Source organism: Emydura macquarii, unplaced genomic scaffold, assembly GCF_026122565.2.
Source record: "Emydura macquarii macquarii isolate MOO-44397 ecotype Brisbane River unplaced genomic scaffold, CSIRO-AGI_Emac_v2 contig_1477, whole genome shotgun sequence".
Taxonomy (NCBI): Eukaryota; Metazoa; Chordata; order Testudines; family Chelidae; genus Emydura; species Emydura macquarii.
This window is the reverse complement of record NW_027131614.1, coordinates 9779165-9805795: the sequence shown is the minus strand read 5'-3', so window position 1 is coordinate 9805795 and position 26631 is coordinate 9779165. Positions and strand designations below refer to the sequence as shown.

Below are 26631 nucleotides of genomic sequence, written 5' to 3'. Positions count from 1 at the left end.
TTCACAGAGCTCTTCCTCAGGCCTGGAGAAGGTAATCAGAGTCTCTGAGCAAAATACAAGATGGGACAGATTGTTAAGCATAAGTGGTTTACACATGCTGTAGGAGACCACTTAAAATGAAGAGGGCAATTAAGGGTTAACAGGCAGTAGGATGTGCTACAAGTTGTTGTTATGAGCCATAACAACAGCATCTCTGTTAAGTCCATCATTTCTGGTGTCTGGCAGCATTACTAATTTAAGTTCCCAGGCTTGTCTTTTGAAGGTAGTGTGCAGGTTTCCTTGGAGGACAAGGAGTGATCGCTTTGTGGAAAAAGTGTTCTCCCCCAGGTGCTATAGTGTTTTTGTCTTTTATAATTTTTCTGTGTGAATTCATTCAAGAGCATAGTGATTGTCTGGTTTCACCCACCAGGTCATTGTGGGGTCATTTGATGTGCTGGATGAGGTACAGCACATGTTGTGATAGGTAAGTGTAGGACCCATGTATCTTGAAAGGTGTATTGTGGGGGATACTGATCATCGTAGCTATGGAGGTATGTTTGCAGTTTTGCATTTGTTGTTTGCATTTGTTGTTCTGGTGCCTCTTTTAGTTGGTGTGTCATGGTCTGTGGGGATGAACTTCTGCTTCTGATGATGAACTTGGCAAGGTTGGGAGGCTACTTGAAGGCCAAAAAAGGGAATTTTGGGAAATATTCTTTCAGATGGGGTCTCCATCAAATATGGGTTATAATTGTTTGATAGCCCATATGGGTTCTAAAATAAGATGGTAGGTGACAACTAGGGGTGCGTGATCAGTGGGAGTTTTCTTTCTGTATTGAAGCATATTCTTCAAGGGTATTTGGTGACCACTCCATGATATGATCGACTTCTCTGGTAGCGTATCCTTGTTTAGTGAAGGTCATTTTAAGTGTGTATTCCCAGACTTTCTCTTCAGAGCAAATTCTATGGCTGGCTGTAGATGATAGATTTCTTGGCGTGTCAGGGGTAGCAGCTGGATCTGTGGACGTATGTGTGATGATCTGCGGAGTTTTTGTATATATTTGTTTGTAGGGTTCCATTGGTAAAGCTAATTGTGGTATCCAAGAAGTTGATGCTGGTGTGGGAGTGTCCCAGAGAGACTTCAGTGTTGGATGATGATGACGGTGGTCGAAATTGTGGTAGAATTCTATGAGATAGTTTAAGTTCTCTGTCCAGAGGATGAAAATATCATCAGTGTATCTCAGGTATATTGTCGGTTTCGCGGTGCATTTTTCTAGAGATTTTTTTTCGAGATGGCCTATGAAAAAGTTGGCATACTGGGGAGTCATCTTAGTTTCCCTGGTTTGGACAAAATGTTTGCTGTTAAATATAAAGTTGTTGTGAATGAGGAAGAAATGGATAATTTTGGCAATGTATTTGTGGTGTATTTCTGAGCATTGTTCATTATCTTTAAGTATCTGAAGCAGGCAGTGGTGCCATCATCATGGTGAGGTATGTTGGTGTATAGGGAAATGACTTCTGTGGTGCCAAGGATGATTTCTGGGGAAGGTGGTTAATGGTGCCGGGTTTCTGGAGGAAGGCAATAGTGTTTTGGAGGAAACTGGCCCTTTGTGCAGTGAGGTTTCTATAAGTCCTGATATTCTTTCTGTAAGAGTGCCATGGCCAGATATGATGGGTCTGGCTGGGCTCCCTTGTTTGTGTATCTTGAGAAGCAAGTTCACTTGGGTGGGTTCATGGAATATGAAGTTGTAGAGTTTTTCTTTGGAGTTTTTTGGGGAAGGATTTGATGGTATCTTTAAATTCCTGTGTGAATTGTGATGTGGGGTCTTCTTTGAGTTCTTTATGGTAGGTAGTGTTGGACAGTTGTCTTCTGGCGTTGTTGACATAATCATCACAATTAAGGCCTACAGTGGCACCCCCTTTGCTATTTTGATCACTAGCTGGTGGTTGGATTTTAGGGATTGTATGGCTATCCTATCGGTGGTGGAGAGATTGTGGTGGATGTAATGTTTGTTGGGGATTTCACAGTCAATTTCTTTTCCTGAAGCCATCGATGTAATGATCCAGTGTGTGGTGTCATCTGCTAGAGGCTGTCCAGTCAGATTATTCTTTTTCCTTATGACTGTCGCTGGGATGTGGTAGTTGTCAGTGGTGTAATATTTGTTGTGAAAGAATTCTTCTGCCAAATCCACCTAGATCTCCATAAGTTAATGTGGTATCAGATTTTGTGGTGGGGCAGAAGAAGGTTAGTCCCTTAGAGAGTACAGATACTTGAGTACCAATCTGGGATAACTTTGATGGGCTGATGATGTTGGAGTGTCACATAGTAGGTCCTGGTGCTGTGGCTTCTTTTAGAAGTGGTGTTCTATTGGTTGTTGAGTTGTAGTTGGTTCCACTTTTGTACTGGATGGCTGTGAGGGTTCGTTATAGTAGTTTCGGGTTTCTTGCATCATCTGTAGGTAGGTTTCTTGATTTTTTTTCTTCCAGTGTGTGGGAGCATGTGATTATTTCTGGTTTGAGGTGGTCCTTGATGGAGCAAGTGAGGTGCAGGAAATAGTTCCTCAGTTTTTCTGATTTTTTTCTGCCATGCTGTGCAGCATAGTTGTAGTTGACTGTAGTGGTCAAAGGCTTATAGATGCCGGGTCCTCTGGGGATGATGGTTTGTTTCCTATATCTGCCCAGGAAGTAGATGTCACTATTCAGTCTGGCTTCCTTCTTCATGCTGTGAAGTTTCCATTTTAAATTGCAAAATTCAGTATCTTCCATTGTTGTTTGCTGTGTTGCTGTAGCTGTGTTCATCCCAAGATATGAGACAGACAAGGTAAGTGAAGTAACATCTTTTACTGGATCTGCTGGTGGAAGGGACAAGTTTTTGAGCGTCAGAGCTCTTCCTCGGGTCTCTTTCTCAGGTTTGAACCTCTTATGCTTAACAATCTGTTCCCCCATGAATTTAGATTAGACACTCTGATTACCTTCTCCCGACCTGAGGAACAGCTCTGTGAAGCTCAAAAGTATTTCCCTTCTACCAACAGAAGTTGGTCCGATATAAGCTATTACTTCACCTACCTTGTCTCTCTAATATCCTGGGACCAGCACAGCTACAACACACAAGCAATTAAGTAGTTTTTTAATCTCTCCTTTGCTCAATAGGCTCCAACACATCAGAAGCTCAGAGTGATACACATTTTTTTAAAAAAGAGTCTTGGAGAAAATGTCAGTTCTCATCCTAGCTTACAGTTCTATTTTTGCCAACAATTACTGAAAAGTATCACAACTTCTGCAACTCCTCATGTATAAACAATTTCACACATTTTAACTGAGAGCAAAGAACTGCCAGTAAGCAAAATGAGAGTGTTTGTAAATATATGGCATAATCACCTTTTACAGGAGAAGGTTAGAATTCAGTAAGAGGAATAGAGTGATGCCAGAAAGACCTGAGGAGAAGGTTATAGATATGTCACAGCAAAATTCAGATGGAGACAGTTGAGGAGAGGAATAGAAGAATAAGGAGCTGTATGTCCTTTCCTTTTTACAATAAGCTCTGTGAGGAGATGATTAACTGTTTGAAAGTTAAATAAACAAGACTGCATATATTATAGAAGAATAAGCAGAAGTTCCTTTATACAGTAACTAGAATAAACCAGTTTGTGTATTTTTTCCAAAGTATATTTGATTCTTACAAAACTGTGGAGCTGTAGTTATTAAAAAAATTCCTCACTTTCACAATACAGCTGTGAGACTGCACTGGGCAGCGGCTGTAGTGTTCTGTTTATATCTACTGACCAGAGTTTTGTTTTTGCTTTCCCACTTCATATTTTTGTACCTTATACATTTTAGACATCTGACCACAAGCTCCTGTTTCAGTGACTGAATACTTACAACGTTTCCAGTGCTATCCAAATAGTTTAAGTACTGCCAGAGATCTATCTTTGGACATATTTCTTCTGGAGTTATATGCTTTCATCCGGAAGTATCATACATTCAATAGTCTCCAATATCACTCGGCTACATGTTGGTCATTTCAGACTTCATGAATTGTCTCTGCTACTTGCATGTTTGCATATGCTGAAAACTATGCCCTAATGGATTTCCTGGAGTCTATGGCTCTATTCCCTTTTTGGGGGTAACTCAGATTGCGGAAGTGTTTTTATTTATTTATTTGTTTTGGTGGGTTTGTCCAGTTCAGTTGTTTGTACATTATTGTGTTTAATTTTCTTCTTTTGGTAAGGGATTGTAGTTGAAGGGGGGGGGGGGGGGGAGTAACTGTTGTGTCATTCTTGCTGTGGTAGTAAAGCATTTTCAAAGAGGATGATATGGCAGCATTTTTTAGAAATGTTCAGTCTAGATTAACATAATCTTATGTGGAAATTAATTCCATACTCTCCCCACCCCCAAGAATGCTTTGTCCCAACTCTCGCCTGCTTCATCCTGGGTTTGGTGATCTGCATTTTCCTGAAGTGTTACAAAGGCCTCGTCTATGCTTACCTAGAAATTCAACAGCAGTCGACGGGAGTTACACAAGCTATGAAAAGTGCGTAATTCCCATCGACTGCTGTACTTCCATTCTGCGCAGTGTCTTCACTGCACTGTGCCAACGGGAACGCAGTGCTACACCACTTGAGGAGGTGGTTTTATTTGGTCGACTTCCTGATTGATTGAGTGGGTCTTCACTGACCGCTCAATCAATCCAAAAAGATCGATCTGACAGTGGCGACTTTGCTGTTGTCAGTGTAGACATACCCGGAGTCACTTGTTCGAAGACTGAAATTCAGTCTTCAGTGTAACTGGGGCTGGATCCATTAAATCCTCTTTCAGTTTTGTTATTCAACACCTCTAAAAGCCAGCTACGGTTAAAGAGAGAGCTTGGGGCCTGGTGAGCAGCTAAGGTTCTGGTCAATTCAAACAAAACTCCAATGAGTTGGAAGTTAATCCACTAGATTTAGGGCCTGGCGGGAGACTAGAAGGTTTGGGTATCATAAGGATATCTGAACCCAGTTCTGAGTGATTTCAGATGGCATATGGAAAGGTTTGCTTAGCTCTACACATGACAAAGAAAATAAAGATACACAATCTCTACCAGGGTCTGCTGGAACTGAGCTATGCAATTCTCAACAGCCACTAGTGATGCTCAGAGCATCAGGAAGCTCTGACACTTAAGTATGCTTTCCTCTGAATTTCTTTTTTGAAGTCTCTCAAATACAGACAAGAAGAAGTTTTCACTTTTAAAGAATGCTTTCCTCTTCTTCTCTAAGACCAGAGCTGGTCAAACGATTTATTTTGAACCTTTAACTGCTGGACTTAGCCCCATTTTCTGTCTGTGAACAGCTCCTGCTTTATACATATTTATTTATTATTCAGAATTGTTCAGTGAATAATTTTTATGAACCTGTTTGAGCTCTGGATTATTCACGAAGTTACTGTTGTGAATATTCCGTCACTTTTTCATTGTTGGAACTGGGTGTTCGAGCTCTGTGGTTGATCACCTATGGGACACAGAACTGGCCCCCCACTGGAGTACTTAACTCTAATAAAAGGTGTGACAACAAAAAGTGCTGACAAGAGACTGATCTTTATTTCCTGGCCCTGGTCACATGACATGCATCAGGCTTACAAAAAGCTATAACAGGGAAGGGGTCAATATTCACCGATTTCAGTGACCACTGTTACCAAAACGTTAATAAGCTACCTTTTCAGCTCTAGATCAATCATCTTACATCCCCAAACAAATTTTGTTCTGTGATTACAGGAATCAATTACAGGCCTTCTTTGTTTTCTGTGAATATTCCTAGGAACAAAATTTCAATCATGTAAGCATTTGCAAGCAGTGAATAATAAAAATGTAGACACAGGCCAAATCAAACTCCACATTCTTAGTCAGTATACAATTTGTGAGATGGATTTGACTTTAGTGAGCTGGCCCTAGTTAGTCTGGTGCATATAGGCTCTTCATGCATTGGATTTTCAGATGTAATAGTAAGTGGAAAAAGGGAGGCAAGAGGAAGTCATTAGCAGATTGATTAATGAACTTGAATGTCAATAAATGTAAACAAGTGTAAAAAGGCATGTGACACCAATGTGGCATTGTCATCACAGAAGAGGGGCTTTCTCATGAAGAGATGGCAGTGTTTTGCCAGCCACCCACCGAAAGCTTTGGTTGGCAGTTGTCTCCTACTAAAACTAGCACAACATGGTGAAAACAGGCACCATTCCATTCCCAGGAAATAAGCAGAGGTTTATATGCCCAAGATACAATGGTAGGAAATTTGTTAAGTGAAACAGAGCCAAAATTGTGTAAACAGATGTCTATGCTGAAATTCCAGGCCTGTGTTTGAAGGCTGTGCAATTGTCAAGTGAATTCAGATCTGCAAGGATTTCAGAACCTCCCCCAGAACATGTGTATCCACAAAGGGCGAGATTTGTTTTCACTTTCCCCAACAGGAATGGGGAAAGGTATTATAAAGAAGCCTACACGATTTCTCTTCCTAGAGAAGCCTCCCATTTTAGTGATCAGGCTTATTGTTCTCATCCTCCATTTGTAAGATGAAAGGCGTACAGCAAACTATGGAACCTGCAAGAGAAAAAGTTCATTTTTAGTTAAATATATTTTCATCATTTGAATCCATATTTTAGGTCACCTCAATGAGTTGATTTTGGTCCCTCAACTGCATATTGGACTATAAGAGTGAAGCTATATAGAAAAGCCTGTTTGTCTCCAGTGCTTTCTGATGTATGTAGCTGCACCCTTTGAGCAGGGCAGTTATGTGACAAAGGAATGCAGTTAAGCATGTTGCTGCTTTTATTTTACACAACTTGAGCCTGATTCTCCTTTCACTTTCCCTAGGGCAAATCAGAAGCATTTCCACTGAATTCAATGTAAGAACTGTGTGAGGGGAGAATCAGAGTCTCCCCTTTTAAATGGAGGCAGGACATTTTCAAAGCTTAATTTCTCTGTTTATGAAATTATTTTCAGTATATACATATCTAATTCTGATGTCTTTCTGCTGTTTGGATACTAGTACCTCCAATTCTCAGGTAGCAGCCACTGAAATTTTACCAGAGATTTTATTAGAAATTGTGGTGGGCTGCTGCCCACAAATAATCCTGTTCATACAAGCATCTTAGATTTTATGATTCAACAGGCCTTTAAAAAATCTAATGGTTCAGCAATGGAAAGAAAAAAGTACAGTTAAAAATGATAGGGGATGAATCTTAACCCAGCTGCAGCATGCACACTGTTCTAATCCATTCTCCTCCCTTGCTACCCCCAGCCCCAAGGTCCTCACACACAGCCTGACAGCTTATTCATCAATATGGGATCAAATTCCAGATTTCTGGATTCATAAAGGAGTCACACCCTGAAATATTGCAAAGTCAGTACAAGTAAAACTAAAAATCGCTTTTAGACTTCTCCTCATCCCCTATAACTGTTTGTCCACCTCACATGATCACTACCCAATTTAACCTCCACCCCACTCTGTCTGTGCTAAAAAAGAGACCAATGACTGGAATAACAGGAGTTCATGAAGGTCAGGATTTAGATATATTGGCAGAACTGTTGGGAAGCTTGCACAGCACCTGTCTGCATTACATTTGGGAGCAGTCAGCGGTAATATTGATTCAGTTTCCTGAGTATTAATTTTAAGAACAGAGCAAAAACCTACAGTAAGCTGAGTTAGTGTCTGTAATTTTAAATTTCATTTTAGAAGTGTCCCAGCATGGAAATAAATACTATTTAGAGTCCCAGCAAATTACCAATGGAAAAATTGAAAGACCCTCATTTCCCAACTTAAATGTCTAAGACTGGGTGATTTTCATCCCATTAAGTGTGCAAAAATGACTACCTGGGGATGGATCAAATACAGCCTGTTCTTAGCGTGACTTCAGTATCAAGGAGGAGGAAAAAGCAGAATCATGAAGTACAGAGACAATAAATGGGAAGCAATATAAAAGAAAAACATCTCATTTACTAGTTATGCAGTGAATTTTCTCTCAAACAACGCCTATCCCAACTCACCCTAAGTTAAGCAATTATGAGTCATATACAGATGGCTCAGCGGTGATACATTCACAGCTGCAGCTAGCTCTCACACACAGGTGTCTCCATTTGTATTTTCTACCTAGCCAGCAGCTGTAGCAGCAGAAAGAATTGTGGGGGTGGGAATCCTATACAGTTGACTGAAACAGAAATAGAGGGGGGGAAAGAGACTAGTCCAATTTATGACAGGTTCAGAGCTAGTGCCTGAACAATTACTGTCATTCCCCTCTTGCCCTGTCTGAATCATTTGCAGATTTTCTCACAGCAGCTGGACTGGGCAATTAATTGTTTTGCTAGGATTAAATGACATATGTATTGCAATGCTCTGTGCGCCCCTGTGAAACAAGTTCTTTTAACTCACATTGGTTCTATTTTCTAGTTTAAGTGGTCAATAGTTTACTTTGTTTTCATATTGCTGCCTGATCTGAGAAAATCATGCTGTCATCCAGTAAGTGGTGTTGTTTTTGAGGACAGTACCTATGTCAATAAAACAATAGCAATATTAGAAATATAATTCATGTCCCCCTTGATCTGCTTTGGAAGATGCTACTGAGCCTATTTTAGTGGGATCTGCTGCCTTGGCTGCAGACATTCACTTTTTAATGTGTCCCTTTGCATGTTTTCATGTGAGTATGACTATGTGGTGGGAGCTTCTTAGACAATGGGGTTTGCAAATATGAACCTAAGAACTTTCACTTTCTGTGACTATTAGAATGATAGCTGAATCATTGCTTAATGCGTATGTGAATATGGGATAACAACAGCTCTACCCCATTTTGCCTTGGTGAATTAGCATCCAAATAATCCCAGTGTTGATTGGTTGTTAGTAAATAGGTGGTTTTTATTCTGAATTTGCAGCATCTAAAAATAAACCTAAATTATATCTGTGTCTATTAACCATGGCTGATTCTGCCACCACTCACTATTTACATACTTTATACTGTAAATACTCCTATTTAATCCAAAGGAGGTGCCTCATGAAGTAAAAGAGTAAGTGTAGCAACATCAGGTGAACTGGTAATCATTCAGTTTAATTAGTCACTGAGCTAAATTCACCCCTCGTTTATAACTGTTTCTGCCAATGTCCCCTATATCTCTTGGCAACTGGAGGACTATAGTGGATGGTGCTGACTGGACAGGTTTACTAATACCAGCACATTCACTTAGCTTCCTCTACTGTCAGGTCTACTATGCATCCCCAACCACATATTAAAGCTGCATTCCCATGGCATAATTCCCGAGGGACAGTGGTGGTGAACATTGTCTGCTTTTCTCTAGTGGTGTTTTCCGCTCTGCTTTCCCCTCCCCCCCAACATATCTGCTCCTTCCCCTAACACATCCCCTGGAGTCCTACAGCCCTTCCTGGCACAAGAAAGTGCAGTTTGCAATGGTGAATCTATTTCCCTGTCACTGTGCATAGGGAGCTCAGTACTAGAGCCAAGTATTGTTGCAAAACTGGAAGCACATAAAAACACCAGGAAGGCACTTAAAAAGTTAATCTAATATCTAAAGTATAAAAACTGTGTGGATATTAATTATTCATTTCAAGTCAATTAAAAAATGGGAATCAATCTTAAAATGCTTCCAAACTGATTTCTTTCCCCCTGTATTTGTCCCTCCAAGTTCATTTATTTCTGATCTGGGAGGTTCATTCTTTCCTCCAGTCAGTTATCTCAGAAGGACAAATGGACTTCCACTTTGATAATGTACCCACAGAAACATAGCAATACATCATAATTTATGAAGGTCAAATAAAACCTTAGGATTTACCAAATCAATACTGGAGATCAAAACTATGCTTTCAGGTATCAGAATTGAATGGTCTGCCAAAATACAAACAGCTATATACCCTAATTCTGCCCTTGATCTTTGAGCAAGTCTGTCATTGACTTCAAAAGAAGAAAGCGTAGTTCTTGGCCCTGTGAGTGGACTGAACATCTTCCATACAAAAAAGTAAATGATTAGGAAGTCCAAACCATGTGACCAAACCCAGCCTTATGAGCCAGACACATCTATGGCAAGAATGCATTTAAACTATCTAGCCAGCATATAACACCATCTCTGTACTAAATAGTATGATTGCATCCCTTTAAATTTAGTACATTTGGAAATAGATATGCAGTTAGCAAGGACATCAGTCCAGTTGTCATCTTGACTAGAATTTTGTGAATCATCTTTCCATTTTGCTTGAAGAAATACAATCTCTTTTACTCAAGCACTATGTGAGGGTCAAATATATTTTAGAGATTAGCTTGAGAGAGAAAGATGGACCAAGGTTTGCTTTATTTTAGATAGAAAGGGACTCTAATTGCCCTATTGCACTCATCATTTTTTTTTCTTTTTAATAAGCAGAAACAAGAACCCTAATTTGTTTTTAAAAACCATAAAAAGATTTAAGAAGCTGAAACATGTCTGACTGAGGAAGTACAAGGTATATTTTAAGAGAAAACCTAATTTACTTAAAGAATATGAACCCTTTGCCAGAGCTCAAAATAATTACCCAAAGCATTTTCTTCCCCAAACAGGACCATTACAAGCAATATAAGGGCTCACATGCAAATTATGCACACTATCACACATAGTTTGCATGCTCAAAGCGAAAAGTTTCTCTGTGTCATCTTCAATTTTACAACTTATAGTCAGCTATTAAAAGGACTATTGTAGCCACTGAAGGTCCATGAAAGAAGAGAATATGAAATTGATCCATAGATAGGCTTTAATAGTGAAGTCTCAAAATATCACTTCATACTGGGAAAAACACTCCACACAATTTTATAAGAACTAAAATCTTCAGAAAGTGTTTGGAGAGACAGCAAACATAATAATGTGAGTGGAAATTTCTGTCTTGGATGAGCATCATTTGCTCTTGCCAGAGTAGACAAAGACAAATGATTTCAACATTTAATGTTTTAAACCAAAAAAATATAATTATTAGTAAATTCCACCAACTCAGGAGTGCTATTAATAACTAGGTCTTTGAGGTTTGCTATCAAACATGACAAAATAATGTATTATAAAAATACAGTAAACAGAACCTGTGTTAATAGCCTTGTAATACCTCATGTGACCACAGATATTCTTTATAGCTTCACTTCCAGCAACCACCCACCTTCAGATAGGTATATGTCAGCATACTGGTCTCTGGGTTTGCATCCCAGATGCTCCATGAGATAAAATCCTGGCCCCTCTGAAGTCAATGGGACCAGGATTTCACTTAGGGAGAATACCCACCACTGTGTCATCAAACTTGCACACGTTTGTCCTGAGCTTCATTCCCTAGTCAGAAGGTAGAATACTAATTTAGCATGATTTGAAAGAAAGTTGGGCTCTATTGTTAAAGTTGTATCAAAAGATCAAGCGGTGTAGGGTCAGAAGGACAGGGAAAGAGGACCTTTTAAAATAATAATATGGAATAATTTGTTCTCCTTAGTAACATGTTATGCAGAATAGGGGCAAATTGGTATGTGAAATTGTAAATGGGACAATTTTCACAGCACACCCCAGTGAGTATGGAACAAAAAATGTTAAGGGCTCCATTGAGTCACATTTAAACTATTGCAATGGTCAAATCTTCTGTCCTGTCCAGCATTTCAGAACAGTCACAGAAAATAGGCCAGATAGTAATATCTCATGATGTTCCCGCATGCCAACTCTCATTGGAGTGCAGCCTGTCCACACAGTGACCCCAAATTTCATAAACTGGAAGGATTAAGAACCAGGAGTAGTATATTCCTTTGATTATTTTTCAGGGAGGTAGTTCAAAAATCAAAACACTTGAAAGAAAAACAATCCTTCTTACTCAAACCAGTCTATTATGTTAATTAATGTTTGCCAAGTGCTTTGAGATTCTAATGTGTAACTGCAAAATGTTGTTCTCCATGCACAGAAGTAATTTCTGTTAAGACGAGTGGAAATTATGATCTCACTGAAAGGAGAATGTATCCCTCATCACAATAGAGTATCTCACTATGTGGCCTCTACTCTACATTTTACCCCAAAGATACTCTAAGAAACCAGCTACATGTTTTGGACTACTAAAACCAATAGAATAAATTAATTTTGAGGTTATAGTGCAATTTCCTCTGGACAAATGTCTGTCAAAGTCCACCAACATAATTAGTACCCTTCATGGCCACTCAGAGGATCAGGATTAAATTAATATTACTGATATAGAATTACATTCTCACCTATAGTTAACATATAGATGTGGCCTTGGGAAGTTCATGCTGATGGCTGTGTATAACACTTTTGGAAATAAATAATTTTTCCATGACTGTCCAGTCAGAATCTTTAATAAGCATTTTTTTAAAAAAAAATCCACTTTCAGTTAGAAGAAAACATTGCTTTTATCAAGAAGCCCATATTTTATGTCAAGATACTCCACGACAGTAGATTTTACACAAAAAAAACCCCCACAAACAAATAAACCCTGTTTGTTAAGAGAACATTAAGGTTTCAAAAATCACAGGAGGGGGTTAGTCCTATGGAAATAATACTATGATCATGTAATTGGAGACTGTACCATAATGCATATGTACAATGAAGCTGAATTACTGTTGCAGAGGCAACCTTAATTCTGGCATTTTCTAACTTTGACTGCTTGACTTTGCAATTTTAGTGTTCTTTTAAGATAGTTTTATGTACGTGCACACATGAAGGATATATGTATCCTAAAGTTTTAAAAAACCAAACTGAAAAAAACAACAAATTCCATCTGATTGGTTATAATTGATTATTTATATTATTGTAGAACTTAGGAGACTGAGTTGTAGACTCCATGTACTGCTAGGTGCAGTACAAACACATAACAAAAAGAGTTTCTGCCCCAAAAAGCTGGGAATCTAAGTACGAGACAAGAGACAACAGGATACAGACAGACAGGGAGTACTAGGAAACAATTAGGCAATATTTTCTAAATAGCCAAGACAAACACAGGATGGGGGATAGGGGCCTAATAGCGTCAACTGTGATGGAAGCAAAGGTCATGTTAGTTCCAAGATTTTTTTGCAGGGAGCTGTTATGGAGGAGAGATTGATATACTTGAGAGGGAAACAGCTAAAGGGAAAGACAAGGGAAGGGAGTGAAGGGGACAGAGACGGAAGCTGAAGTGTAGAGACTGATCAGGGAAGGGAAAGGTTGGAGCAAACAGACAATCACCACAGGGCAGAGACAGTCAGAACATTTCACAGTTTGAACTAGAATGTACAAAGATCCCTGAGTCGGCTGCTTCTATTACTACCTGCTGGAGCTCTGGCTTGCTTCTCTCTGCAGTTTTCTCCAAATGTCAGGGGTTTGGAGAGGAGGCAACACCTTGCCCCCACCAAAGTAGGGGTCTCCTCTTCACAGTTGTGGATCCAGGGGGTGCAAGGAGGAGGGGTGACCCTGACTAGCCCCATTTTACTCCCTACCCTATAGGGCAGCATCTCTGCTTTGGCTGCTTCTGGTCCTACATGGCTTCATATTGACAACCACATGGGTCATGAGCAGGGTTGGAACCTTTAGATTCACTGCACAGATCTGCCACTTGAGCTAACAGAGTAACTTATAGCAATAGTAGGTTGTTACCCGGTACATGGACCAGTACTAGCAGGGATGAGACACACACTTTGCCAGTGGTTCTCACAGACATTTGCTGACAACAGAGGAATGGTGAGGTTCAGGAATCTTGGGTTCCACTCCAGACTTTAAGGCTTTGAGCACACACTCTTCTGCCTATTCCCCTCCTGCTCACAGCTTGAGCTCTTCTATCCTGTACCCTCCAACCAATTCCTGTCCTAAACCTCTCTCTTCCTTGCCTTGGCTCCTCATCCCAGTCTCAGTCTCCTCACTTAGCCTGTCCCCAATCCTCAAGCTTCTCATCCATGCCCCAGTCTCCTTGCCCAGCCAGTCCCAGTCCCCTCCACCCAACGCTTCCACCCCACACAACCTCAACTCACAGTCCTGGTTTCCCTCTCCCCTTGCCAGTTTCCTGTCTAATCTCTGTCTTCCCACCTCCAGCTCCTCCTCCACACGGCCTAGCCCCAGTAGGCAGGCTCTTGAGAGCACGGGAGATATAGGCTCTCTGCTTGACTTCCTTCCAGTGCCTAATCTCCAACAAAGACTACAGCAGCCCAGAGCTTTAATTACCGGATGTCCTGTTCACGCCCCTTCAGCGGCAGACTGGGTATGCTTGTGTGGACAGAATCTTCAAGAAATTTATCTGTGAAGCATCAGCAAGTCTCTACTGAGCATGTGCAAAATGATTCCCCCATAACCCCCAAAACTTTAGAACTTTCCAAATTTGGAGGGGCAGGGGGTTCAAGAAGATGGCAAAAACACATCAAGACAAAAATCCCTCCTACCCCCAACCCTTCCTGCCAAATTTCATGTCTCTACACCAAAGCATGAGAACACTAGAGCTTCCCAAATACAAGGTCACCATAGTTTAGCATGGGCAAAACAATGTATTTTATTCTAACCATATTCTTGAAAATGGCTGAACCATTTTGACTAATGTTTTCCAGAACAACTTGGCCCGAAGCAAACCCCTGGCATGTAAAATTTCAGCTCAAGTGGTTAAAGTTGGGCAAAGTTAAAAGTGTCAGGCAACCTTAATAAGAGACAGAGCTCCCCATCTGATCTACAATAGAATGTTTGGATTCAGGGTTCTAAGCTGACATTTAACAAAAAAAGACACCCTTTCCCTTCTGATGTCTCTCTATATAGTAACTTAAGTTTGTTTTAGTATGTGAAACTCTTTATTTAGATTTTATAGTGGGAAAGGAGGCTTTTCAGGGTGCTCAGATCAATAGACCCAGGCTGTGGTAACCCAAGGAACTTCCACTATTTTCCTTCAATAAACTCTCGGTGCCATCATTTTCTTTAAGCAGCAGAGATGTGAGAGCCCTGCACACTAGAAGACTTTTCAAAAACTCCATGGACAAATATTTAAAGGCTGAAAATGTCTCGCATCCAGATTTTACCATCCAGAAATTTAGCCCTTGAATCTTATGACAAATCTGGACAGAGATTCAGGCCTCTCCAAAAGATGTTCATTCCCAGCCACTGGCCCCAGGCCCAACTTCACATTGTGCAGGACAGCCTTTGGAGGAATAGGTATTAGCTGGGCTGACAGAGGGGCCAATGATTATTTTTACACTATAGTTCTTATAGGTTCATAGCCCCTGAATTTTGTTTTGAGCTGCAGATTTGAATAAATCCATAAACTCAAAGCGAAATTCAGCCAAAATTAATGTTTGGTCTGGCTTGGGGTTGCAACTATGAGAAATTGCTGAGTTTCACATAGTTTCCAACCAAAATCCCACCCAGGGCCCTCTCCCACTTCAAGCACCCCATCCTACAACAGATCAATCAGTCATCATAAAGTGACTCACTAAGGAAAACTGTGCAAGTACTATCCTTTGAACAGTGCCATTCTCTTTAGTGTTCTTTGGTTGCCTACATTCTGAACTGTAAGGGGTTGAGTATGGGTTGATTATGAGAGGAGCTGAGCACTTGCAACTGCCACTAAAATCCATGTGAATTATGGATGTCCAGCACTCTCAGGACAAGGCTCCATTTTCAGTCAGATGAGCTCCAGAAGTTATAGATGAGGGCAGATAATCTATGCTTCTCATGCCTCTCCCTGAGAATTAATGCTTCTTCATTTCCCTCTTCCCTGCATTCTTCATCTTATTCTTCCACTTCCCTATAAGCTTAATTTCTCACCTCCAGTTACCTTACATATCTCTCATCTTAGCCCCAATCTCTGTGATAAAGGTCTTGTTCAATATTTTTCCTAATCAGACTTTTCAATCCTCACTCTTTTTTAAATTTTCCCTTGTTCAAATTAGCAACCTGGTGGCCCACTTAATGATTTCTCTTATGTTTAATTAAAATGTAGCACTAATTATATTTTTAAATAATAGCTATTGAATTTCCGCCCTACTTTTGGAATCTGACAAACAAGTGTGCTTTTGCAATTTAGAAAAGCTAATAAAATGGTTTTTAATATTATCAGTGGTGATGATAAGTGTCTGAGAGTGAAGGGAACCTCAGAGCTTAAAGCCCCTTACCCCTCCCCCTTTGCCCATAGCCTCAGTTACATAGCATGTGTTGAAACCCACCTAAAAATAGCATTCAGAGGGGGCTGTTTTTCCACTGATTTCTATGCACGATTGAGTTTCTCTCCATAGAGTCAGAGTTCAAGGCCAGAAAGGACTACCAGATCTAGTCTGACCTCTTATATATCACAGACCACCAGCATCAAAGCAACAGAAATTAGACCAAAATATTACTGCTCACTGCCAACTAGACTAGTATATGCCACAGGCAGAGAATAGGAATGAGTGAGATGCACCAGGGCCCAAGGCCCCTGCATTGGCAGGGAAATGATTAAGTGAGATATACCTATGAAATCTGGCAAATGACCCACACCCAGCAGAGAAAGACAAGAAAACTTAAGGTCACAGCCAATCTGACCTCTGGGAAAATGCCTTCCCAAGCCCACATATGGCAATCGGATCCTGAGCATATGGGCAAGAACCAGCCCACAATGCACCTGAGAGAGAAAATGCTCAGTGCCAACTCAAGGCCTTGCCCAATGTCCCATCTCCAGCCATGGCCATCTCTGCAGCTTCAAAGGAAGGAGTCTAACTCCCCCTAGAATACACTGGCCGGGGCAGCGGGGTGGGAAGGGGTGAGAAGGAATCCCTTCCTGACTCTGCAAGTGGCCAGCTAGAACCCTAAAGCCTGAGCTTGTATGTGTTTAAGCCAGAAGTGAGCCAGGGCTGCTGAGCCCTGTCCCTTACCATCACAAATAACCCCAACATACAATCACACCCAAATTTGTCCAGCTATCGTAAACACAGATGACCGGAATTGTACACAGTATTCCAAATGAGGTCTTACCAGTGCCTTTTACAGTTGCATGAATACCTCTCTCTCTGCTGGAAATGCCTCCCATGACACACCCTAGAATCACATTTACCTTTTTCACAGCCACATCACACAGGCAGCTCACAGTCATCCTGTGATCAACTCACATACCCAGCAAAAACAACAACGAGAATTCTGTAGCACTTTAAAGACTAACAAATTTAATTTCAGCAGGCATAATCTTTTGTGGGCTTCAGCCCACTTCCTCAGATGCAGTTGGAAGAAATAATACAGCAAATATTGGCAACATATATTGGAGGCAACATATACATATCCAAAGGCATAGACAACAATGGGGTAGGTGGATAAAAGCTGGGTACTTGAGGCCTAATGACTTGGTTGTCATTAGGCCTCAAGTACCCGGCTTTCATCCACCTACTTGGTTGTCATTAGGCCTCAAGTACCCGGCTTTCATCCACCTACCCATTGTTGTCTATGCCTTTGGATATGTATATGTTGCCTCCTATATATGTTGCCAATATTTGCTATATTATTTCTACCAACTGCATCTGAGGAAGCGGGCTGAAGCCCACGAAAGCTTATGCCTGCTGAAGCTAAATTTGTTAGTCTTTAAAGTGCTACAGAACTCTCATTGTTTTTGCTGTATACAGACTAACACGGCTACCCCTCTGGAACTCACATACCCAGGGCTCTCTCCTCCTCTGTTGCTTCCAGCTGATGATCCCCAGGCTTGCAGTAGAAATTCTTCATGCTAACTGCCCTCAGTTTCTGGAAATGTCAGCCTCTGGGGAGTTAGAATAGAGCAGTGGTTCTCAGTCAGGGGTCCATGTGCCCTTGGGGGTATGCAGAGGTCTTCCAGGGGGTACATCAACTCATCTAGATATTTGCCTAGTTTTACAATAGGCTACATAAAAAGCACTAGTGAAGTCAGTACAACCTAAAATTTCATACAGACAATGACTTGTTTATGCTGCTCTATATATTATACACTGAAATGTAAGTACAATATTTATATTCTAATTGATTTATTTTATAATTATATGGTAAAAATGAGAAAGTAAGCAATTTTTCAGTAATAATATTCTGTGACACTTTTGTATTTTTATGTCTGATGTTGGTAGCAAATAGTTTTTAAGTGAGGTTAAATCAGGGGGTACGCAAGACAAATCAGATTCCTGAAAGGGGTACAGTAGTCTGGAAAGGTTGAAAGCCACTGGCTTAGAGCCATAGACAGCAGTAGAAATGTGGGAATTACCACAAATACTCTTTAAACCATATTATATGCAGAGACAGAGAATACATGGTATTACAGTATTCCATAAATCCTTTATCAGTATGAGTTTCGGAGGATGCATTATTCACAAGGAAAACCTCAGACCATTCCAAATGACTGCCATGCGACTCCATCAACTATACAATAACAAAACAAAAAGCTTTAGGAAATGTTTGACATTTTTACCTGTTTTGTACTGGGACTAGTTTTTATAATCCTGCCACCTGTAAAGCCAAGTGCCTTTGGCCTGGTCTACACTGACAGCAGCAGTCAATGGGATACAGGTAAGCTATTTAGAGTAGATTGCATATCTCCCGTTGACTTACCAACTTTTACTTACCATGGCGTCTCCACTGGTGCTGCGCTGATGGGAAATGCCCTCCGGTCGACACAGTGTTACTCTTCTTGTGGAGGTAGATTTATGGCGTCGACTGGACAGCACTTCTGGGATCTTTGAGCATGTCTCCACTGCCCACTCAGTCGATCCCGTGGCATCAATCTGGCGGCTCTGACAGTGCTGCTGTCAGTATAGACATACCCTTAGTTACACTCAGTCCAACTACACAGGGCCTACATGAGAGAATTTAATGTAACTAACTAACTTCAAACACCTCAAAAAATTCCCTAAAGTAAATGTTCTGTATAGAAAATGTTATTTTAATGTAATGAATCCAGCTCTGTAGAATTCAGAGGACACAAAGTTATAACAAATAGAATTTTATAAACCTTTAAAAAGAGCCTAAAGTAGCTTTTTCATACATAATAAACTCAGTTTTAAAGTCTGGTATTTTGGGACCCTACAACATGAGAAGCAAGTGCAAGCTAGAAATTTCCACTTGCTTGTGGTAGAAAGCTCACAGTTCCAACTGTGAAATACTAGATTTGAAACATATTACTGATCTAGTACTAAGTATTACCTCTCATGGGTCCTGAACCTGCTTAATTTTGTAAGGAAAATTTCACATTTGAGGAAAAGAAAATATTTCTCTCCCAGGTTCATTTTAAAAAAATGCATCTGTTGAAGCAGGGTAGAGCTTTGGAATGTTAGAAATAGGGGAGGGTGGAAGAGGAATTGGTGGGCAGAATACAGGTGAGGTAGTTATATATCCATGATAAATCATTTGCCACATGGCACTGCAGTTTGTCATGTGAATGCTACCAACATATTGTAAGACACTGGCAGATATTTATCTGCCTGCCTGACATCTCGTAAAAAACTGCTGCCATTTTCCTTTAGTAGTCTTCCATTTATTTGTCCCATTATATGTGAAAATATCAATGCATTATGAGGCCCCAAAGTAACTCTTTTCAATTTTGCTGAAAATAACTCTAGCAGCCGTACCCTTTCAGAGTGAATTGTCTGCAATGAAAAAAGTTGGACAATAAAAAGCCCGATAGGTATTTTTATTAGTCAGGTATAGGTCAAGTGAGATTTTCATTAAGCTTCATTAAAGTGACCCAGAGAAGGCAGGTTAAGGCATTTATAATGGAACACCAAAACATTTTTGTAAGATAACCTTTAAAGTGGGAAGAATAAAAGCTTTGATGGGAAAATGCAATCTGTTTGTGAATTGGTAATATCATAAAACAATATTCTCTTTGACAAAACCAGCATTTTCCTATAAAAATAACCTTAAAGTGCATTTTTTATGTGAAAGGTGTTGACTTACTTTTTATGGACTGATCCTGCCAGGTGCAGAGCCCTCAGTCCCTAACGCAGTCAGAGAGTACATATCCAGCCCCACCACTCCCCACCTCGGCCACACACCTTCAGTCACCATGCACAGTGGAACTGCCTAGTTGGGGCTGGGTTTGGTCCTCACTGTGCAACAGCTAGAGGAGTCTAGCACTGCAGTATTGCATGACTTTCCAAAGGAGTCAGTGAGAGAGAGTTATGGTCCTGAGAGTAGGCTGTACACTCCTTAGAGTGACCCCTTGCATCAGGCCACAGAAGGGATCCCCTGGCACCCTCTTCCTTAGCCCCACAATGTCCTGTCTCTTTCTGGGCCTTCTGTGGCATGGTCCTTCAGCCAGCTCACTCAAAAGTTCAAGACCCTTCTAGTGTTACAAAAGTCCAGTTAAACAGTCTAACCCAAGATGCCCAAACAAATCCTACTTTGGCCCTCCTTGAGCTAATCATGCCACTTCCCGCAGCTTCTTCTCTGCATTCCTTCCACAGAGACTCCGGCAGCTTCTCCTCTGTTTACTCCAGGCCCTACCATGACAAGAGTCTGTTTCACTCCCTGCACCTTCATTGCTGCAGGAGAGTCCAATCTTCCTTGTAGGTAGTCTCAATCTCCCAGCTCAGTTCCCTCAGCCTACTTATGAGGCCCAGATAGCTAATGGGCCTCAGCAAACTATGCCTTCTGGCCAGAAGAGGCAATCAGTTACTCCACAGGTGTGGAGCTCGTCTCTCACTCGGTCTTTTGGTTTGTTTTAGTTTTGTTTTATCCCCATGTAAGAGATGATGTGGGGAAAACCCATCACAAGAGTCTTGTCTCTCTTGCCACTGTCTAGCTAGTGTTGGCCAGAGAGTGACAATTCCATTTCTCAGCACTTTTTAAAAACGTGTGTGGCTTAATGCTTAGTGCAATGAGGTGGGGTCTGGGGAATCCCCGTTCAAGTCCCGGCTCTGCCTATGTCAGAGAACAGGCTTTTCATCTCAGATTGCTCTGAATCAGGCAGAGTAGTAGGAACTCACACATAGATCTCCCAGGCCAGTGCTTTCCAGCGTATGCTCATCAAACTATGTTTCTTGGTACTTATATCCACCACCCTCCCAACCTGCTACCTGAATTTTAGAGAAGGGTAGAAAATATAATGACCTCTGATAGTTTTTGGGAAAATAAGAAAAATGGCCGGTTGTGAAAGAGAATTAGTGTCCGTGGATTACTTTTTATGTGCAAATGCAACGGGGATGATCAGTAAAAATTCTGTCTGTTGCTATGTTAGCCAGAAAGTAAATATCATGCACCAAACACTTCTGGGACAGATCTGCTTAGCTGTATGTGTAGGTCACCTGTACTACCTGCAGAATATGCCCACTTAGTTGATTTACTTAAGATCTGCTGGAGCTGGGATCCAATAAAGAGAGTCAATAACAAATTAAGAAACAAGATTTTTTGTGCTTTCATATCTTCTCTGACTGTAATTTCTGGGGTGGTTCCTTGGGTTTCCTTGCATTGAATTACATTGTGCAGTTGATTTATGAACATCCAGCTGTTCAAGCTCAGAAACTTGGTGTGTTTGTTTGTTTTTTTAAATGTGAGATGGTTTACCGGATGCAGTTTGCTAATCTCTCATAGCTCCAAGCCAGGCCCCAGGAGTTAAATAACAAAGCACTATGGCTCGTAAGATATTTATTATACCCATTCAGGCCAGACATAAACCAATTAAAAATTGGCAATAGAAAAACTCTGTCTGAAGTTTCCCTTTGTGCAGTAATTGTGCTCCTCATTTCACCAACATATGAAAACAGGTTTAAAAAGTAGATATTGCAATACAATCACATCAGGAATGAGCAACCTGAAATGATTGGGTGGGGAAAATATGTTTAAAAATGGGTTTGTTACAAAAAATCACATGAACTATTAAGGTTGGGATTTTCAAAGGCATCTAAGGGAGTTCCATTTAATGGGAGTCAGGCACTGAGTTTACTGGGCTCCTTGGAAAATCCCACCCTACATGAATTACACAATCAATGCCATGAAATAAACAGTTCTATAAAGGCTGGATTCCATGAGGTACTGATGCCCCTCAGTTCCCTTTGATTTCAAGGGGAGCTGAAGGTGCTTACTCTCCAAATGCTCTCAGTATCCTGCAGGATCAGGTTCTCAAACCTGATCTAAAGCTATTTCAATGCTTCTCGCACAGCAGAAGTTCCAGTTTACCTCTGAAGTCAGCAGTGCTGTACTGTGTAAATCAGGCAACCTTACCATAAGTCCAGTGTGCCATAGTTTACATAGGCCCCCAGTCTATAGGTAGTTAGTGGGACATTATATGTCCCTTTTTCTCCATGTAATTCTATGTTCTTCTTACCTTACTCAATTTTCACATGTTCATTCAATATATGCTCACAAATCGTTTTGCTTCAGAATTTTAATTGGATTCTTCTCCAGCCGCCAGGGGTTGACCTCATAATCATATGCTTTCCTATTTGACAGAATAGTTTGCTATCCCGGAATCTCATGGGTTAACTTAAAACCAGTGTAAAAATGAGCACTGAGGATGCATCCTCTTCCTAGGTCAACAACTGACTGAGCCCAAGGAGTGTCTCCTACCAGCAAGTCCAATCTTTTTTTAGGCCAATGAGATAAAGTCCTAACTCTCATACACTTCCATTTCAGTGCGCAAATTATCCCTGCCACCACATAAATCACATTCTGTAACAAGAAACCTTGAGTGTCTTTTGTTTAGAATAGGCTGCCACTAAACAGCTTCCTTTCACATCCGTATTAGGAACTCACTGATGGATCGTTCCTGGCTCCAATGTATCTATAGAAATAGCTTTTAATAGGGAGAATCCTAATGTTCCTCTCACTCCATACCCCCTTCAGCTCCTTGCCTTATATTTATTGATTACTTACAAATGGCTCCTTTCTTCTTTACTACTTGCTTTCAGTGCAGTAGCTTTACCCTGCCGTAGTACATTCACTTTATTTTCCCCGACGCTGTTGATTATGCTTTCCCTCGCCATGAGACTCAGATAGTTCCATTGCCTTTTCTTCACCCTTTTCATTATTTGACACAAAGCCATTACAAGTAAAGTGGGAGCATGTAGGGCTCACAGGGAGCTGGAGGGTAACCTCTGCCCAGACAGCGGGAGGAAGGAAAGAAGAAGGAAGCTATTTTGCAGCTCTTAGGAGCTGTCCAGACATTAGCACTAAGAAGTAACTCCCCACTTTTTTCCTCCCCTCCCCTGCAACTCCTGTGAACACGATACAACCCCACTGTACTTGTAATAGCCTTTGGAATCTGCATTCCCCTAAGCATTTCCAGCAGGATGGCTCTAGTTGCTAGAAATATCCCCTCTGGCCTATGTGCACGCCTATAGGAGATAGAGCAGAATTTAGACCTGAAATTTGGGATGGTTGTGCATATACAAATTGTACTTCCACCCCCCAGCCAGCTGTAGATTTGTGGGTCCTAAAAGCTGGCAACAAAACCAGATGACAAATATTATTGGATGTTTTTCTTTCATGGTTATAGGACTCAAAGTCCATAGAATCATAGATGATTAGGGTTGGAAGAGACCTCAGGAGGTCATCTAGTTCAACCCCCTGCTCAAAGCAGGACCAACCCCAACTTCATCATCCCAGCCAGGGCTTTGTCAAGCCGGGCCTTAAAAACCTATAAGGATGGAGATTCCACCAGCTAGAAAGCAGTTCATATATTTTATGCTATACTTAGGAAAGTCTCTTAATCCTTAAAGACTGTAAAGGTGTACACACCATATGTATACTTCCTCCTAAGCATTTGTATGTCAGACAGCCTTGAAAATGTCAGTGTTCTGAGGGGTAAATGGAGCCAAGTCCTTCCTGGTATGCATTATATATAAGCAGAATGATATCCAGAAAAAGTGTACCTTTCCCCCTCCAGAACAACACTCCCTGGGCCTATGTGCCTGTAGGCACCCTGTGCTTCTGGGGCCTTGGAACTTAATTGGGAGTTTTACAGTTAGGAAGATCCTGGGAGACTACAACTCCCATGATGCCTTGGGGAAAAAGGAGAGAGACTCTTCCCCTTCCAGGGAGTGAGAAAAAAGCATGTGAAGGGACTCCCTTTTGGTGCTGGGGTGGAGTGCAGCTGAGGTTGGAAGCTGCTGGCTGACTGCTGCTGGGTCTCAAAGCTGCTGCTGCTGCTGGCTGCTGGGGTCCCCCAAAGCTGCTGCTGAGAGTCTGCTGGAGTTTTGATCGAGCAGGGAGCTTCGTGGCATTGCCCAAGCCAGGGCAGGGACTGAGCCTGGAGCTGACTGAAGTGGGTCTGCAGTGAAGGTGGTGTGCATGTCCCCGCCCTGTTGTTTGGGGCAGGGCTTGTAAAGGAAGGGGCACAGCAGAGAGACTTCGACTGTGCCTGAGAAGAGGCAGAGAGAGAGCCCCTTCAAGCAGGGCCAGGACTGCAGACATTTGCTTGGGCTGACTCCAAATCTGCAGCTTGATACCTGGGCTGACCTGATGCACTGAACCAGCAGAGTGCTGTCTCCTTCTTCAGATCTTCAAGTGCGCCCACGCAAGCAAGGGGCAGGGCTCTGAACTCTAGGGAAGTGCACACTCTGGAGGTGGGATAAATAGTGGCAGTGTAAATGCCAGTTAGACAAGTTTCATTTATTACTGTATGCTATTTTATTAATTGATTTATTCAACTGCCCCTGTGGATTTAAAATAATAGTGATGTTTAATTTGTCAGTTACGCCATATATCCTTAATTTGTTAAGTAAAGGTGTGTTAACTCTAATTTAAGTATATTGGATGTTTAGTTTGCATAATTGCAATTGTTGAGTTAGATTTATGTCACAGATTATTATAATTATTAGACTAGGTTTAGTCCTGGAAGCTCCCAAGGCCCGCTATTGAGCATGTACAGCGGCCAGCCAGGTGGAGGCACCGCCAATTTTAAATTCTTTTAAGAGTAAAGGGACAGCAGCAGAGGGGTGGATAGAGGATTCCCACCTATCCTTCATCATCACTGGGATACTCAGAATCTCCTTTGTTGTCAGCAACCTTAGATGCCCTTGCACACTGGTGAGTGTTGCCTGCTCCCAAGTAACCCAGAAAAAGAAGGGGGTTACATGCCATTTTCAGGACATGCATCTAGAAGACGCTATGAGGTCAGCATGATTCCATCATTTCTATATTTAGAATTTTTCTCTCCAGATTACTATATGCCCCTCTATAAGATCTTCTCTTATATCAATATGCAAAAGTGAAGGTATATCATTTTCCATAAATCTGACCCAATCAATATTTCCTTTAACGGCTAGAATTCCTATCATTTAAATTAAACTCTTGGAATGGCTCTGCTCTTTTAAGTTGTCTTTTAGTGGTTTTATATTCCAAAATCCCATTCAGCAATTTACTCACTAGTGTTGATTGCGCCACTGTTTGGGAAGCCAGCATATTAGATGTATAAAACAGTTATGTAGCTCCCTGTTTTCTCAGACTGTTTTTCATGGAGATCAATTTAGCAGACATTCCTTCAGGTTTGTTTGCTCTGGGAAGCTTAAAGCTGTATCCACTTTATCATTTTTATCACTTGAAACCTCAAACAGCTCTCCTCGCATTATAGAACATCACTCTCACAAGATGATATAAGAGAGGCCACTAGGCTGTAAGAATTTATAAAATAATCTTGTCTGTCTCCTTCATGTTTTGCACATTTATTTTCCTCCACTAATTATATTATTCTAGCTTCAGCAAATTCTTAAGGTAGAACTCAAATAAAACTGCAAGTGAAAAGTACAAAATTAGCAGGCTGAGCCCGAAGTTCACTCTTTGGATGTGACCTCTCCACTTACTGTATTTCTAATAGAAATAGACCTGGACACAAACGCTGGATCTGTGTTTTGTATTCTGTGGTGGGATGAACCAAAACCCTGGATGTCTGATTCTCCACTGCCTTTCCCTTTGTGCAGTCATTTAAATCTTGCCAAATCCAGATAAGGTAGCATTTAACTCTTGCTTTGTATTCGCTTTGCGCAAATGTAAATATCCGTTTCCAAAAATGCTTCCTTTCACCTCCAGTTTACTTGGAAACAATGTCGGATAAGGATTTGGCCACAATAATCCAGACATCCAGGGTGGATTGCTATAACTTATTGTATCTGAAGTTGAATGTGAAGACAATGCACAGATTTCAGCTGGTACAGAAGGTGGCTGCTCACTTCATCCATGGTTCAGGCCACTGTGAGTAAGTCAGGACTGTGCTCAATTCCCTCTACTGACCCTCAGTCAGCTTCTGATGCCAGTTTAAGGCCGTGGCCCTAATTTTCAAAGCAATTGATGGATCAAGCCCCAGCTATGTACAGATATGCTTGTAGAAGATTGTGATTTAGAGACACTCCCTAGCTTGGGGCAGTGCTGTGAACTGGGAGATGTGTTAGGTCAGCTACTTCCAGCTGCACACCTGGAGTCACTCCTGTCTGTGTTATTAAAGTTCTATTCCTTATTCATTCAATAGCTTATTCCTTAATGAACCCTCAAGATTGTTACATGGTGTAAGAAGTGGTGAATGAGTTCAGAAACTATAAGGATTTGGAGGAAAACTCCTGTGTTTGTAGTTGAAAGCACAAACAAACAAAGGACAGTGCCTTGCAGCCTTCAGCAAGTAAATGAAAAGCACCACTCTAAGAATGGATGTTTTATAATATCCTTCCAGTCTGTAAGTGTTAGGCAATGTTGCAGAGCAATTGATAAAGTTTAAGCAGCGATTTCTGTTGTATTTGTCTGCCATTGGGACACAGGACAAAAATGAA

General features: G+C 41.1%; 1 long non-coding RNA gene across 1 annotated transcript; it reads right to left on the bottom strand.

Annotated features, from left to right (window-relative positions):
• Positions 1-5526: 5526 nt before the first annotated feature.
• LOC137156814 (uncharacterized) lies at positions 5527-18582 on the bottom strand. Its single transcript, XR_010920912.1, has 2 exons — positions 18502-18582; positions 5527-6544 (listed from the first exon to the last, which is right to left on the bottom strand). It is a non-coding gene; the product is annotated as an uncharacterized lncRNA (long non-coding RNA).
• Positions 18583-26631: the final 8049 nt, after the last annotated feature.